Source organism: Patiria miniata, unplaced genomic scaffold, assembly GCF_015706575.1.
Source record: "Patiria miniata isolate m_02_andy unplaced genomic scaffold, ASM1570657v1 HiC_scaffold_20, whole genome shotgun sequence".
Taxonomy (NCBI): domain Eukaryota; kingdom Metazoa; phylum Echinodermata; class Asteroidea; order Valvatida; family Asterinidae; genus Patiria; species Patiria miniata.
In genome coordinates this window covers 3,713,287-3,730,106 of record NW_024037059.1, presented here as the reverse complement: position 1 = coordinate 3,730,106, position 16,820 = coordinate 3,713,287, and the positions used below count along the sequence as shown (strand labels likewise).

At 41.6% G+C, this 16,820-nt stretch overlaps 1 long non-coding RNA gene across 1 annotated transcript; it reads left to right on the top strand.

Annotated features, from left to right (window-relative positions):
• The first annotated feature begins 1,958 nt into the window (after positions 1 to 1,958).
• LOC119728196 lies at positions 1,959 to 13,141 on the top strand. The gene is made up of 5 exons (XR_005271015.1): positions 1,959 to 2,064; positions 5,612 to 5,946; positions 6,920 to 7,208; positions 9,085 to 10,248; positions 12,834 to 13,141. It is a non-coding gene; the product is annotated as an uncharacterized LOC119728196 (long non-coding RNA).
• The last annotated feature ends 3,679 nt before the right edge of the window (positions 13,142 to 16,820 follow it).

Below are 16,820 nucleotides of genomic sequence, written 5' to 3'. Positions count from 1 at the left end.
GAAAAGGTGGACATTGAGTAATGATTTACTTGGACTTTTACACATGGTTTCAATGAATAGGATAAATTACACATTACATTTTAAATAAATAAACAAAAAATAATACATTATCACATACATGAACTACACATCAATTTCAAATTCAGGAATAAATTTTGTACTTTGATTGAATGTCCTTTTAAGCCAATGAAAAATTTACAAAGATTATTTTGTATTAACGACACCATAATAACCGAACTAATGTCCACATAACTTCCGCAGTTTTTGTGAGTCTGGCCATCCTCAATTCTCTATGGTCTGACAAGCTCTCAAATCTCTCAAAAGTTACGTTTCAAAAAGTGCACACGTCAATGGGCTTTTTGAGTATTCCTTCGAGGTTTTATAGTTGACACTTGATCAACGGTCGGTTTTTTAACGGTGGTGTTGAAGCGCGCCCTCTATATTTTAAAGGCGGACGTACGCAAGTAATATTGAACGAACACGGCTTTCGAGAAGACCTGCTGAGGGACTACGCAACTTTTTAAGAATGATATTTGGCGGAAATGGCCAAATGTTGACAAATACATAACATTGAACTGGAGAGTACATTCTAAAAAGGCAGAATTTCAAAATTGAGCTCACAAGTATCCCAAGTACATGTACATGCATGCAAGGCATGTACATTGAACGTCCGACCATGGAGGACATGTAGGAAGGACCATGGGTCCAACATCATTTTGTCCAATATGTTGAACAATTTAAGTAATACCGATATTTGACCATGTTTTGGTAGCATTAGGCCTACTTGGGGAAATTTTAAAAGTCAGAGTGCACTGCCTAGCCTAGGCTAGCCTATGCCAAGTTCATAAGCCTAGCCCTAGACAGGCCCTAGTGATTTATGTAACTGCGCTTGCGAACTCCACAAAATCTAGTAATATAATTGTAATCATGATATCGATTTACTTACATTTTTTTTCGGATGAAAAAGTCCAGGCACCCAGCTATCTATGTTGGAGAAAGTCCAGTAAAGCTAGTAGTACTGCGGTATGGCATGAAGTGAGACCCGTCATGCCCGTCCTCGTCACAATACTCCAACCCTGACATCCGTACCCGTGCATGGGCTAATTGAAGTTTTGTTCGTGACGAAGTATTTCGGCCGCCTATTTTTTTAGAACAAGTCAAGATCTGTCCATATTTATTCCTTGGTCGCCCCCAGTTGGGGCTGTGGACGTCAGCAGTTAACAGCCTCTATCCGCTGATATGATCCGTATGCAGGTCGCAAAGTTTGTTAAAAGTCAAGTTCAAGTTTTGGCGCTCCAATTTTTCATTGCACTAGTCCACGTTGTCGGCTGGGCAAATAGACTGGTTCTTGGTCATATCGTTGCTCTTCCCCTTTGATGCAAGAGGGGACCAGACTACCTCCAAAACTAGAACTCGTACAAGTACATTTAAAAGCAAACAAAAAAAGCTGAATGCCTCTAAATGAGCAGAAAATTTCCATTTTTGTACAATTGTTTCATTGAGCAAATTTCCGGATTACCGACACTTTTAAAACACAAGTTTTTCTCTGAGCTCAGCAGACGAGACGATTGCCAGAAAGTTTTGCGACCTCGTTCTCGTAAGGTTTCAGATACTCATGTCTTTTTTTGCATTGTAATCAACCTTGATCTCAGATTAAAGACCTTGGTGTTGCTAATAAAAATGGTTGGTCAAAAAAACGGTGCAAAATGCGGCAAAAATACTAAGCACCAAACCGTGCGAGACAGACGACTTAAAATTCGAAGTGCTTTGTCTTGACTTCAGGCCTGACGTAATCTTTCAATGCACTTTTACTCTTGATATGAGACAAACAGTTCAATAAAAAGGTTGAATTACGTTCCTTATTTGGGATGCTAAATTAGTTTGCAACACCGAAAAATATAACTGGTAACCATATCGACGCGTGGCTGGCAATGCAACGAGTACCAGCGAGAAATTTGTGAAGCGTGTTGTCGTAGCGGTAACTTTAATTCCTTACTATAATTTTTTAATATTTTATTAATAATTATGCAGTTTAATGAGACCAACAACATCTATCTTAGAGTGGTGAGTATAATTTGAAGATACTTGAAGGTTGATATTATGTGGCCAGGTGATACTTGTATTCAATAAATGTCACTTGAAGTTAGCACATTTGGCTTGACCAGTTTCCGGACAGTCATGAGTCAATGTGGCATGCATGTAAAATGTAAACATCGAAAACTAGTTTAGGTTTTGTGTAGTTAAGGACACCTCGGTTTTTTGTTATTCTTAGAAAAGTTGTGTCGCTCCCCAAACTCTTCAAGCTGAGGAAACATGCTCTCATAATATAGTCATACTCCATTACTGACCTAGCCCCATAAATGTGGCCTATTTACTGGCATGACTGGACTGCCTCCGTAAACATAGGCCACACATATCCACATGTACAAAAATCGTGTCGACTTTGCCAAATTTTGATTTTCACATTTAGGCTTACTTTGTAGGATTTTTTTGCTTTAGAAGCATTCTCACCCTCTATATAGGCTAATCAGAAAGTGCTGCCTTTTTCAGATGTATATTTTTCGTGAAATTTCCAGATTCTTTTTTACACGTTTGCGTATCAAAATTTCAACTTGAAATTTCACAAAAATTAGACATCTGATAAAGGCAGCACTTTCTGACTAGCCTATAAAGAGGGTGAGTATGCTTCTAAAGCAAAAAAATCCTACAAACTAAGCCTAAATGTGAAAATTAAAATTTGGCAAAGTTGACACGATTTTTGTACATGTGGATGTGTGGCCTATGTTTACGGAGGCAGTCCAGTAAATAGGCCACATTTATGGGGCTATTACTGACCTAGCTCTACTGAGTGGAGCGTTGAATTACGTGTAGGCTACCCCTCCACACAAACGCTCCACCGATTTGCCATACTTTGGTGACACCGTCACAGTAGCATAGTCACAAACCCACGCGAGGACAAAAAGACCCAAAAAAAAAACGGTAAAGAGAATACAAATGAGAGAGACAGTTATCCTGGATTCCATGAGACCCCTTATATTGTTCCCAAACAGCGCAAAATTTGAAAAAAAACAGCAAAATAGTCTGAAAACTTACAGCTCAATGTGTTTGCAGGGAGGCTCAGTTCTTGAATCGACTTGTCGAATGAGGGCGTCTGACGTGACGTCACCGTCGTTGCTCGATTGAAGAAAAACAAGTCGCGCTTTATCCACGACTGTTTTGTGTAATGATACGTGCTCCTTGGGTGTGTTCAAAGCCCATACTGTCATACGGCGCGGCGCGGATCGGAGCACGTATTATTATAGTCCGAGTAACTTGGACCCAACTTATCGCCTTTTTTTAACATTTTGGACATGGTCTGGCGATAGTGGGGTCCAAGCTAATGCCGCGACCTGGACAACCGCATCCTGTCACTGTCCCAAATCAACATTTTCCAACAAAAAACATCAGATTTCACCTTCAAAACGGCCTCCAAATTACTAGATATGCAAAAGGAAGGACGATTTCGCTTGGTTCGAACACGTACAAGAGCGTGGCGTAGTTTACAAGCCACGTTCACGGGTCTAGCTCGAGTCTAATGCTTATCGCATGCACATTAGAGCTGGAGTCACAACTACGTTACAAGAACCGGGTCGTGAGAATCCCGAAATCCCGGACTGTGTATCCCCAGTGTATTACAAAAACGGTCAATTTTCCCTATATTATCCCGACCCAAATTCCATAATTTAGCTATCGCAGCGGGTTCGCAATATTGACATAAAAAAACTATTCTGGTCACACGTAAAATTACCAAAGTTTAAATCGTTACAGAACACTCACCTTTCAGTTTTTTTTGCCCCCAATCTTTCCAAACTTGCATGAAATGTTATCAAAATTATGTCACTGTAAGATTTTCTTATATTTCGGACGTAAAAAAGTGACTTTTGATGAGTATTTCAGAGCTTTGATTTTTCATGGTCCAACACACGATCGCCATTTTTGTTTGAATGACCCAGAAGTTGGGGGTTGAAATTTAAAAAAAAATTAAAAATGGTCTAATATAGCTACATAATTCATACCTCATACGGTGCAGTAAGACCCGTGAACGTGGCGCTGTATACAACAACATGCTGTTGTGTATTTTCGAACCTAGCGAAATCGATCCGCCATACATAATTTCGTATGGATGTTGAGTACTCACCTAGAAATCTAAATTTGCCTGTCCGCGTGTTCAGGATGTGTCATTTCGACGAAATTTGCCATCAATGAAGACCCATACGAACGTGTAGAAATTAGATTTTAACCTGACAAGTGACCCTGACAAATGACCCTGGACGAGTACCAAGGGTCATTTGCGTGCAAAATTATCGGAGCCCTCCGAGCTACCCGTCTGCTTCATGTGGCGCATATGATAGGCGGCGTCTGATTGGCCAATAACGAGACCATGTGATAAACACAGCTAATAATTTGGAATCGCACTTGGAATCACATGCATCAAGAGGAGGTTACAGGACGTCGAGATCTTGCCATATTTTACCTCGAATATCGTTTAAATGCCAGATTTGGCGTAAAAGCAGATTTCAACATGTTCAAGAAAGCTTGATATGTGAATACTTATCGCACTGTAAGGCAATGTACAGTCTTTGTCACGGAAGGACGATTTCGCTTGGTTCGAACACGTACAAGAGCGTGGCGTAGTTTACAAGCCACGTTCACGGGTCTAACGATGCAGCAGACATTCATAAAGCTAATAATCGACCTCAAACAGAACAACGAAGACTACAAAATTAAATTTTTTGGTGATTTTGGTGGCGATTCTCCAGAAACCATGAGAAAACGTCACGCGACACTATTCTGCTGTTGACCATAAAAAAACCATTGGCCAACAAAAACATCAGATTTCCCTCAAAACGGCCTCCAAATTACTAGATACGACACCTGAGGTACAGGAGAGATCGATGAGTTTGCTTACGACTAGGATGAAATTTTGAAATTTTTCATTCAATTCTGAGAGCTCCCCTCGCGACCGTGAACACGCTAAATTTCCGATTCGTGTTTGAACTGAACAACGCGATGTGGACGTACGTGCCCAGCATTCATTCGATGGTCCAGCGCGATTCCGTTACCGAGCGCGATGCATCGATTATGATAATGAGTAGACTGGATATCGTTTCAAACATTGATAGCATTTCGAACAATGATACGGAGTCGGGAACCAGCTTGAACTGGTTTCCGCTGATAGCTGCCCTAGTTCCCAACTCCGTATCATAGTTCGAAATGCACTTGTGTGTACAAACGATTTCCCATAATTTTTTTCTCGAGGAACACCAAGATAAAATTCCAACATGAATGTTTCTTGGCAAGATTACAATTAGAAACAATTCTGTCAAAAATCACAGTACAGAAAAGAACAACATGACATGTAGTGAAAAAGTCTCATAGGCTGGTGGTCATTTTGCAGTGACGCATTCTACAAGTCAGCCTTTTGATCTGGCTGTGCTCCATTTGCCTTGGGCTCGACCACGTTGTAGCACTGTCTTTCACAATTCAAATTCTTGCTGCAAGAACGGACAACTAGCCCACCAATATTATTTATTGCTATTATTATTTGACTGTTTTTCTTTCAATTCCACAGAACCCCAAGAAATGTTTTCATGCTCAGTCGAGTCACTCATCCGCATGGCAAACGTCAAGTTGGAGCATGCTTCTTTTGACATCTGGGAGGGCTGTATTTTGATTCAGTTAGGCTATCACCGTGCAAGTTAACTCAGTCTGTGATGAACAGACAATATCAACGAGATGTCACGGACATACACAAGACACACATTGTACATAAACTGGGCTTCTGCAGCATAGAGGGAGCAGAGAAAGAATACGGTGTTCACCATGTATGATGACAACAGGAACACGTCTGCAAGATCACCTATAACCTGACATATCATCCTGTGACCTACAGTTAAAAAGGGGATGGTAAGTACATGTTCATTTTTCATTCGCGTCGTGCTTTGCGTCCTGCGTCTTGTCGTGTTTTTGTGGCCTGAGTCGTGTCATGCTTAGCATTGTTAAATGCTTGTTACGTTACGTTACGTTTCCCTTGACTGTTGCTGTCGTTGGGGGGACCTGAGGGCAGAAGAAGCTGAAGTCCTCCGCCGTGCTGGTCTGTCTGTGACCTGCACTAGGAGTTCAGACATAGTCATGTTTGTCCATTCATTCATGTTGTCCAACCAGCTCTTCCGCGTCGCCTGCGTCCTCTCTTGACGGTGCCCTGCATGATGGTCTTGCATAGAGGGCGCAATGATGAAATTTTATGTACACAGAGCATGGATGAACGAGGGAAAAAAACTAGGCCTGAGGTTTCAGGCATTTGACACGGGAGACGGAGCCGAGATGAAACAGGTCCGCCTCTATAAGCACAAGGGTAAAATTAAAATTGTGTGAATGCGACGGCAGGGCACAACGCACAACGCGAAGCACGACACGAAGCACGACGTGACAGGGGCGACAGAGGGAGCAGCATTCAGGCACAAAAATCTGCGAGATGTAAAGGCTGACGTGACCATATAACACGAGGGCATGATGCAATGCAGGACGCAACGCCAGACTGCGCACAAAAGCAGTGGAGAGGGAGCGATGGCGCGACGCTATTGCATGACTCAATGGCACAACGCGATGGCACAACGCAACAGAGACATTGTGACGTCGTGTCGTGCCGTTGCATCGCGTGTTGAAGACGCAATGCAGTGTGTCGTCTATAGTACACTATAATGACATGCAATGCTGTTATCTTTGGGTCATGCTGATTGTTTTGGCAGAAAGCTCCCTGCTTCCTTCAAAACTCGTCTCTTTGATTTTGTGTCATACGTTAATTGACACATCATTCAAAGATTTGTTTGTATGTAGATTGATAAGATCAAATTATACTCTGACATTCTTCCTGACACAGGTTGCATTGAGACTGCGACTCAAGAACCATCCCTGCCATCAGCAAGCCATCAGCAGCGCACTGACAGCAGCACTGCACTAGAATAAAGACATCATCGGGCATCGACACAGCCAGATGCACGACCACATCGAGCTCTGGCTGCAGATGGAGGACAACACGCACCTGTATTTTTGTCAGGAGTTGTTCACCCCTCCCATACTTCTGGCTTTGAATGATTGGAATCTTGCCCGGAGCACTCAGTCCCCTGGTATGCCTCCGAGGCATGAAGGAAGGAATCGCCGTGTCTGAGGTGAGTCCACAGATATACCGATGGTGATTGGCAGTTATGGATGATGTTGTAACTGCCACATGCAATTGTGTCTGATCGCCCATGATATGTCTTATTTTTAGTATGGGAGTTTCTTGACTACCTTAGATGTGTCTCTTCCATTAGAGATGAGAGTTTTGATAGAGAACAGATGTGAGCCAGCTTCCTGTTCTTTTCCAATCCACATAGGATCATCTGCAATTAACCATCGCAGTAGAATCGCATCGACGCAGCTTGTGGAATATTGTCCAATTACATGATACACAGTGGACGTGAAACGCGCCAAATCTGAGACAAACAAAACTCAACGTAGTGGTTGTCTGAAAAGCGTGGCTAACTCGCAAACGGCGATAGGTCAATTACCTGGAAGAGTGCCTGCCGATTTGATGACAGAAACCTTGCTCAAAGTGGAGATAGAACTGGCATCAAATACCCTTTGAAATTATTCCATCTGAACGGTGTTGTTTTTTTCTGAAGAAAACAAGCCTTGAAGGTGTTTTCAAAAAAGGGTGCCTGTAGGCAAACTTCTCTATGTTTTCTAGCAACGGAATCCAGTTACATGGCCCAAAACATTTTGCCTTTTTTTGTTTTCTGAAAATGTGAAGTTGCTGCTGAGCTGAAGCTTGACCATACTAGTTGTTAAAAAGCAAATGATCCTGTCTACCTCTAAGCGATGCAGTCATATTTCAAATGAAATGAGCTTGTTACTAGACATGTACATGTATGTTAGGTAGTTGTAACATTTCATCATCGGCACCACGAACTGACACTCAAGCGCAAGTGGGTGTCAGTTCGTGAAAACCGCATTATCAACAATTTCGGTTTCACGAACTGACACCCGGTAGTGCGCCCGCACATCAGACACCGATGCGAAATGGGATGATTTTCATTTTCAAGAACTGACACCCAAGCATGTTGCAGCAATTCAGTAGGGAGAAAAATGCTTTGAAAGGTTTCTCATGAATTTAATCCATCCATATACTTGCGGGCTTACACAAAAATGTAATTAAATACCGTTTTAACTGGTGAAATTTAGATCAGTGTCAGTTCGTGAAAATGTACGGAGTGCGCGCTAAAAGTGCCGCACTGTACAGGGTGTCCGTTCGTGAAAACCAAAATAAGTCGGTTCTGTAAAATACGGGTGCGTGCCGCGCACTCACGTGCAACTGAGTGTCAGTTTGTGGTGTCGGTGACGACTTGTATAGCAATTTTTGCCTGTAAAACTGGAGGTGAGATTCTGATGTGGGACATTGTCTATTAGAGACAATGGACACCATTTGCAAAAAAACCCATATTTTTGCCAAATCAAGGAACAACAATACAATAAATCCAAAAACAGGTTATTAAAAAACTTAACCTGTCCAAATTTCAGCTCAGCAGACAAACTTTTTCAGCAAACTGTGAAAATGCATCTTTATTTTTCTCAACACAAAGTTTACCATTGAAAACCCTCTCTTTCATAACGTTAATTAATTAATACATTTTGACTTGCACCCTCTTGTGGCGTGATCACAGTTTTTCACTTGGGAAAATAATTCTCAATCCGGACATGTGACCAATCGCAGATTAAACTAAATTCGGTTCTATTTTTGGGAGCATTATTTGAAGGAAAAAAAGCTGTTTCTCTCACGAGGGTTTGGTCTTAACCACCATGAGGAAATGATAGTAATTTCAAATTTGTCTCTTTTTTGAACGACATTTTGGGATGTTTGCAAATGTTGTCTATTACTTTTAACACCCGAGTCACCTACTCCTAGGCAGAGCATCCAATGACGTCCAAACTTGAGAAAAAAATTCACTCTATCTGTGAATAATCAGAAGAGATTCTCATTTGTTTCATACTTATTTGTCCTTTTAGGTTATGGATTTGCCATTCCACTTCTTCGCTTCTACTACCCATCCCAACTTCATCTTGCAACTTCTCAGCCTCATCTTTGAACATGCCCAGGCGATCAGCGTTCACCGTTTGGCTGCTGCTGTGGAAATCCTTCCCATACGTTGGTTGGAACTGTGGGCTCAACCCATTCTGTGCTGGACTGACAATATCACTGAAGATCTTCGATTAAAAAAAAGAGCAGTTCCATGATTTCGTCGTAACCTTTGCGTCAACTTGCTCTGTTCTAGACTGACAATATCCTTTATCTTCGGCCGATGATTCTCTTCTTCATGTTTTTGTCAACATGGATTCAGGCTGCTGTATGTTGAACTATCAATATCAAAGAACTTTGATTGATAAATCCTTTGCTCAAGTTAGTCGCGATCATTCAGTCAACTCATTCTGCGCTGGACTGACAATATCACTAAAGATCTTCTACTGACGCATCTTTTCCACAAGTTTTTCGAGAACATGGAGTCGATTCACTCTGTTCTGGCTTGACAATATCACTGAACGCTTTCAGTTGATGAACTATTGCCCTACATGTAAGTTGGCCTAGATGTTGGAGTCAACCCGTTCTGCGCTGGACTGACAATATCACTAAAGATCTTCAACCGATGCACCTTTTCCACAAGTTTTTCGAGAACATGGAGTCGATTCACTCTGTTCTGGCTTGACATTATCACTGAACGCTTTCAGTTGATGAACTATTGCCCTACATGTAAGTTGGCCTAGACGTTGCAGTCAACCCGTTCTGTGCTGGACTGACAATATCACTAAAGATCTTCGACTGATGAACCATTTCCACAAGTTTTTCGAGAACATGGAGTCGATTCACTCTGTTCTGGCTTGACAATATCACTGAACGCTTTCAGTTGATGAACTTTTTCCCTCAGTTGGCCTAGATAATGGAGTCAAACCCGTTCTGCGCTGGACTTACAATATCACTAAAGATCTTCGACCGATGAACCCTTTCCATGATTTTTACTATTGTGGCGTGACAGTATCACTCAGGATCTTCGATCGATGAACTATTCCCCCTGAGTTTAACTGGACACTTGGAGTCTTCCTCCAAGCTTCCTCCAAGCTGACAGTTTACAGTTGTTTCCTGAGGAGGTTCAAGGAGGTTGCAGTCTAAGAAAAAAGGTTGGTACATGTGTGATGATCTTTTTTTGTGGTAGATGATAGATATGAATTGTGTTGTCATCAGGTCATTATGATTTTTGTCACAAAGACGTAATGAGGTGTGCAGCCTGTCACATGTACAGGGTGAGTAAAAAAACGCATCCCAACTGGCAGGACCAGTTTTGAATGAAGTTTTGCCTGGAGCATTTTCAAAATCTAGGATAAGAAAGCCTAATCAGTGAGCTTTCTGTAAGTACAAGAATCATTCAAATCACTCATGTACTTTTCAAGTTACGGCATTTTGAACACAAACACCCTTTTAAAGTTCATTCCACGGATCACAAAAAAGGTACGTGTTCTTTCAGCAAAACACAAACAATTCTCATTGGGATGCATGTGAATTGTTTTCGTTTTGCTGAAAGAACACTTACATGTAACCTTTTTTGTGTTACACGTCCCTCAGTTGTAAAAAAAAAACACCCAAGCTACGTTTCCACATCACAGCAGTCAGCAAATGTTGCTTGTACAAACCAACAAATCGTCATGTCAGAGCAACAAGGTCGTAACTCGATTCTGCAAACAAGTCGTATCTCCCGCAAATATGCACCATGCAACAAGGGTGTATCTCGCGTATCGGGGCGTCCATGGACTTTGTGTGTACATGCGGGTTATTGTAAGCGAGATACGACCTTTTGACATTAAAAACTCGCGTTTCACGTACATGACGTCACACGCCACAGGGTTTGCCCTTAACTTTTTTTTTGACTATCTATCCGGACCAGTTGGCTAGAATTTTGACTGGTCCGCCAGGTTTTTGACTGGTCCGTCTTATACAGCGTGTGCCCACCAGTTAATCAGTTTCACATAATTAGACTTACAGATTATTAAAAATGAAAAGCTTACTTTTTGTGGTATTGTATTGTTCGAATTTGTAAGTCATTGACATGACAAGGTCCTCTAAAAATAATGCAGATCGTTGACCGATGCCTGAGGCCTAGGCTAGGCCGACCACGCGACGATCCTAGCGAACGTATGCTTTTCAGTTGGTATCCATTGTGAGCAATTTAATATTAAAAGCTCATGCAATTTATGCCGGCCACCAGCGACTCCTTCGTGCTGCGCCGGTGTCATGTGAAAATCGGACTCCTATAAAAATAATCGCACTCCTCACGTAATTGGTCATTCTAATAATCATCACATGTTAGGCATGCGCAATTGTGGAGGCTGTAGTATGAAGTTGTCGGTGCCGCGACCTTCATAACGAACGGACCAATCGTACTAAAACATGAACGGGAAATGTTTTGAGCGCCGTTTTAGATGGCCAATCAGCTCGATCCATGCAGTACGTGGGAAAAAACACATGTCACGACGTGTGCTTGTGGACTCAGCAGGATGGGCGTAGGGGGGCTTTTGTAACGTGATCACACGGGTTTTTTTCCCACGATGAGAAATCATGGCTTGATATTATGCTTTCTTTTGGAGTATTTTCTTTTCTCGATTTTTATCTGGACGGCTCATCGTATGATTCATGCGAGTCCCTTCCCTTTGCACGTCGGTACCGATGAATAATCAACAGACCAATCGTACAAAAAACATGAATGAAACAAAATGTTCTGAGCGCGGTTTTAAATGGCCGTTCAGATTCTTTTAAAAGGGTGTTTTTAGATCGATGAATGCAGTGTGTGGGGAAAAGCACGTGTTTCAACCCAACTCTGTACGGAACCAGTGTGGAACCGCGGGTATGCGTATCATGCACTGACATGTACAGCCACGCACATGACGCAGGTGTATTCGGGGGCTTTCGTAAACAAAGTTACATGTAAGTGTACGCTTTACGGTAGATCGGACAAGAGTTTTCCCCACGATGAGAAATCATAGCTTTTTTATTGCGCTTTCTTTGAAATATTTTTCTCTCTCAATATCCTGCATCGGACGGCTCAGCATCGCATGTGAATCCAGGCGAGTCCCTTCCATTTGCATGTGCACCTCGCACGCATATAGCACGGAATCTTGCTCCATGACTGAAGCCTGTAAGTTTTGGCGGTCATAGATATGATTGACACGTTTTTTCATGATGCTGTAGATTTCAAATCTCTAAAACAATCACGGAGAAACAATTATCAGACCAGTTTTTTGTCACGACCATCAAAACATTCCCATGTGTAAAACATTGTTTGAACTTTCCGTGAACACACTTTACACACAAAGAAAACCGCAAACACGGCGGCGTTAGCAGAACTACATGTACAAAGTCCTTTGTGGTATTGCAGCTGCCGAAGTATCAGGTTTTCTAGTCGAGCTTAACAATTGCGTCTTATCTGTCAACCGTAATTGACAATGTATTGAAATTCCATACCGAGTTCACGGTTGCGTAGAGCATTTTTGATCTGTGATGCCCTTGCCGATTTTTTTGGCTGGCCAGCCGGACCACTTGGCAAGGTGTGCAGCTGGTCCACCGGCAATTCAACTGGCATTTGGCCAGCGGACCACCGCTAAAGTCGAACCCTGCACCATTTTAGGAGATACAACCTTGTTGCACGGACACGATGAAATTGAAACGTACAAACGGCTGTAATATTCATGTTGTACAACCTTTTATTTTGCAGTGGCCTTGTTTTAGATGGAGAACAAACTTTCTGCTTGATGAACAGCCAGCTACAGTGTACGAGCATCTCTCAGCCTATCCCCTCAACTCCTTCCTGCATCATTGGATGTCCAGTCTCGCCAGCAGAGCTCGACTCAGCTTCTGGCGAAGGACCCGACCACCGTACAACGCAGCCTGCGATGGACTGACAATATCACTCCAGATTTCCGACTGATGATCTCACGTGCGATTTGCAGCATGGTCTTCCTTTACACAGATGTAGACCATGGTGACAATTTCGGTACCACCTCAGATTGGAAAGTCTACGAGTAAGATGAGGTTAGTATGAACACAAATGTGTAATTGTTCATGTAGTTGCCGTCCAGTCCATCACAAGTTACGTCACAAAAAAGATCATACAATCGCAGAGGATGGACATCAACAAAGTATTGCCTTGGTCGCAAATAATTTGATTCGCTTGCCACTTGACTTAATGACGTGGGATTAACAGTAGAGTAGATTACTTGCAGCTACAGTATCCAAAAAGTAACTGAAAAAACTATTGTTGAAAAGCTTACTTGGTTTAAAGATGGTAATGGCACTAAACTCCCTGTGATATTGTTCCTGGCATGCTGTCATATTGAAGAAAACAATAAAAGAAGGCCATTCTAAAGATGTGTCAAGCAACACAATTTTGGAAATTTCCATTAGTAGTTGGTTTGTAACTCGGCGAATCCATGAATGGGTGCGTGCAGTCGTTGACACAACGAAAACGCAGTTTGGTGTGTGACATCGCATAGCTGCAATCGGCTGAATGAGAACATGTCCTGGACGCTGATTCCTGGCGCAATTCAAAACAGAACTCAGCAACTTGCGAATTGAAATTGAGATCCTAGAATAGTGTTCGCTCGGATTATAAATTAGTGTTTAACATATGAATTTACACGTGTAATAAAATCTGTGCCAAATCTAAAAAATCTCGCCAAATCATGGGCCTGCTCCCTGCAAGTGAATGATCTCCTGTAACTTAGGAACAACTTAAAAGATGGTATGGTACCACACTGGACCGTTCTACCATTCCACTGAGACCAACAAAGACCATTATACAGTGGAACAACCACAAGCCTTTTGATGAAACGGTCTATCTAGAGCAAAGGGTGTGCGCATTCAACATGGACTGCTTTCCCATATTACAATGAAACTTGCCTCTTTCGACAAATACCTAACCCGTTGTTAATTTTGACTTGTTTTGGAGCACTTCCCATACTTTGGCTTTAATTTTAATGGAATTTCAGTGTTTGTTTTGTATGAGAAGTACAATGTGGTAAACTGCCTTTTGAACTTGTACATTGTTCACAGATCACATAGCTTACATTTTGTCCATGTTTTGCTTCTCACGTGCTAATCCCATGATTTATTTCTTCATTTCATTTGTACAGATTCATTGGTACTTTTACACTACAACTGGGCAAAGATCAGTCTCTTCCTACATCAAGCGGCAGAGATGTACTGCAATGTTTTGCTGCCTCTCTGTCCACCTAACCTGCGAAATCCTCGAAATCCCTGTGGTTGGCTGCTCGACTGTGTGCGGAGACTTCAGCTGTACACAACAAATACAGCCAGGATGACAACGGGCATCACATTAACCTACCGGTAGTCAGTGTGTCATCATTCCAATGAGGCGGAGCGTTTTTCTTTTGGAGGCTGATCATCGACAACTGAGGAACTCCCAGTGTGCTGTGCAGTTGGACCCGAACGTCGAGAGGAAGAAGATCGCAGATAAATGCGTGTACTTCAGGCTCCGCATGCTACTTCAGAGCTACATGCACTTTGTGCGGTCAACCCATGTCACTTCAGAACTTCATGATGTGGTCAACTGATGAAGCTACCTGGATATCACGGCAGAGTTTCATCTAACACGGCATCAGCTTCCAACTGGACTCGTGATTTTGCTGCGATCAAACTGTGGAACAATTGGACATATTGCTGGACATGATGCTGAAAAGACTAGATAAAAACTGTTGTTTGAATTCCACATTCGATGTGGTCAAAGCAACAGACAATTATCGGAAGACAAACATTTCATTTTCGAAAGACAAACTCTTTGCTCTTGTGAGGGCTGATTGACTTGTTTAGATAATGCCTGTTGGTTTTTTTGTTCCGTTACTGGCTGCAAGATTGGTAAGACCATCCACCACAAAAAATGCTCAGTGATTGATCTTAAACATTTTAACTTTTGAAAAAGCAATCTCAATTGGCAGAGTAGAATTTGGACACAAGGAAAAGATATTTATACTCGTATACACTTAAAAATAAGTGATATATAGAACTAGGAATAACACATGAAAAGAAACTTCTGGCAAAAAGTGAAACAAAAACAGCCCAAAAAGCGCCATTTTTGTATCTGCGTTGCATGCTAGAAAATTATTTTCAAACTGTCATGGCAGAAAGGAACATTTGTCTCTTTTCCAAAACGACCTTAACATTGAGCGTGCATTGTGCATTGCGTAGCCTACATGTAGAGTGGTGGATGGTTAAAAATGGCATTACTTTCATATCAAACAAGGTTTCATTTAATACTGTATGTTACGGAAACGTACATGTATGTTCAAGGTTCGTAAGCTGAACCATTCGACATGATTTCTTGAACCTCTTGCTGAACAACTGCATGGTACGTTTCGCAATGGCCGAATCTACATGTATATCTGCAGAACTACTCTCAGTTATGACCTTTAACACTGCTTGAGTCTCACGCCATGTATATCCTTGAACAGGATTGGACAATGTGATCGCGAAACCTTCATGAGGAACTTAACAGTCAATTACTGTTCCTGCTGGAAAAATTGAAGACTTTCAACATTTTAGTAGTGTTAAAGAAGTTGAACCTCTTGTTGAGAAACTGCATCTTACGTACCGCCAGTGGCAGAATCTACATGTATATCTGCAGAACATCTCCCAGTTATGAACTGTAATGCTGGTTGAGTCTCACGCCATGCATATCCTTGGACAGGATTGGACAATGTGATTGCGAAACCTTCACGAGGAACTTTCAAACGGTTAATTACTGTTTCGCTGGAAAAATTGAGGACTTTTTACATTTTAGTAGTGCTAAAGAGTATCTACAAATCCATTAGTGAAAGAAATGCCGTTTTTGCCAATTTGACTTATCAATCTTGCATCCTGCATTTTGAAATGTTTGTAGTATAATCATCACCGGCCCTACACAAAACATCTATCAAATCAGTGAAAAAAATAGACGCGCATTTTCAGTCTACAAAATCTATCAATCGTAAAAATCAGTCAGCGAATATTTTCAAAGATGCAAATTCTTTCATTTCCTTTAATCATGTTCAAAATTGAAATCTACTTTTTATTCTGGCTTTCTTTTTGACTTTCATTGATCAATCTTAAGACATGCGCAAGGCAGAAATTGATTTTTTTTTTTTGTGGGCATTTCCAATTTTATGCCGGTGATGATTATAGATTTCATCAGATCATCAACAAGGCCAAAGCAAAATTTCAGGTCATGTAAAACTCTTACTCGAATTCAAATCAAAAACAAAACCCACAAACCAAATCCAAAAAAGCAAAGTAATTCGCAATGTATTTCAGAACTTGTTGCATACACATGTACAAGCGTTTAGAACAGTTTAGAAAGCAAAATCATTTGGAGAAAAAACCCAATCAAAACGATTAACCATTCGGTTTAGAACAATGTTGTACAAGCGCGAGCGTTTAAAACCATTCCCGTTTCGAATAGATTCAACAAGTAAAAAAAAAAATTCTTTGGACCGTCTGTTGATGAGCTGATAATTTGAAATTATATTTCATGCCAAATGACTAACGGAACAAATTTAATGTTTTTAAACCAACAGGAAAAATGTAATGATACCGGGGTGTAAACCCCACACGCCCAGGGTTCCCCCTGGTGCGTGTCCCTGCGCCCCCGCCCACGGGCGCCAGCAGGTCCGGCGAGTTGCCCATCATCTGCATCGGCTTGTGATCTGTT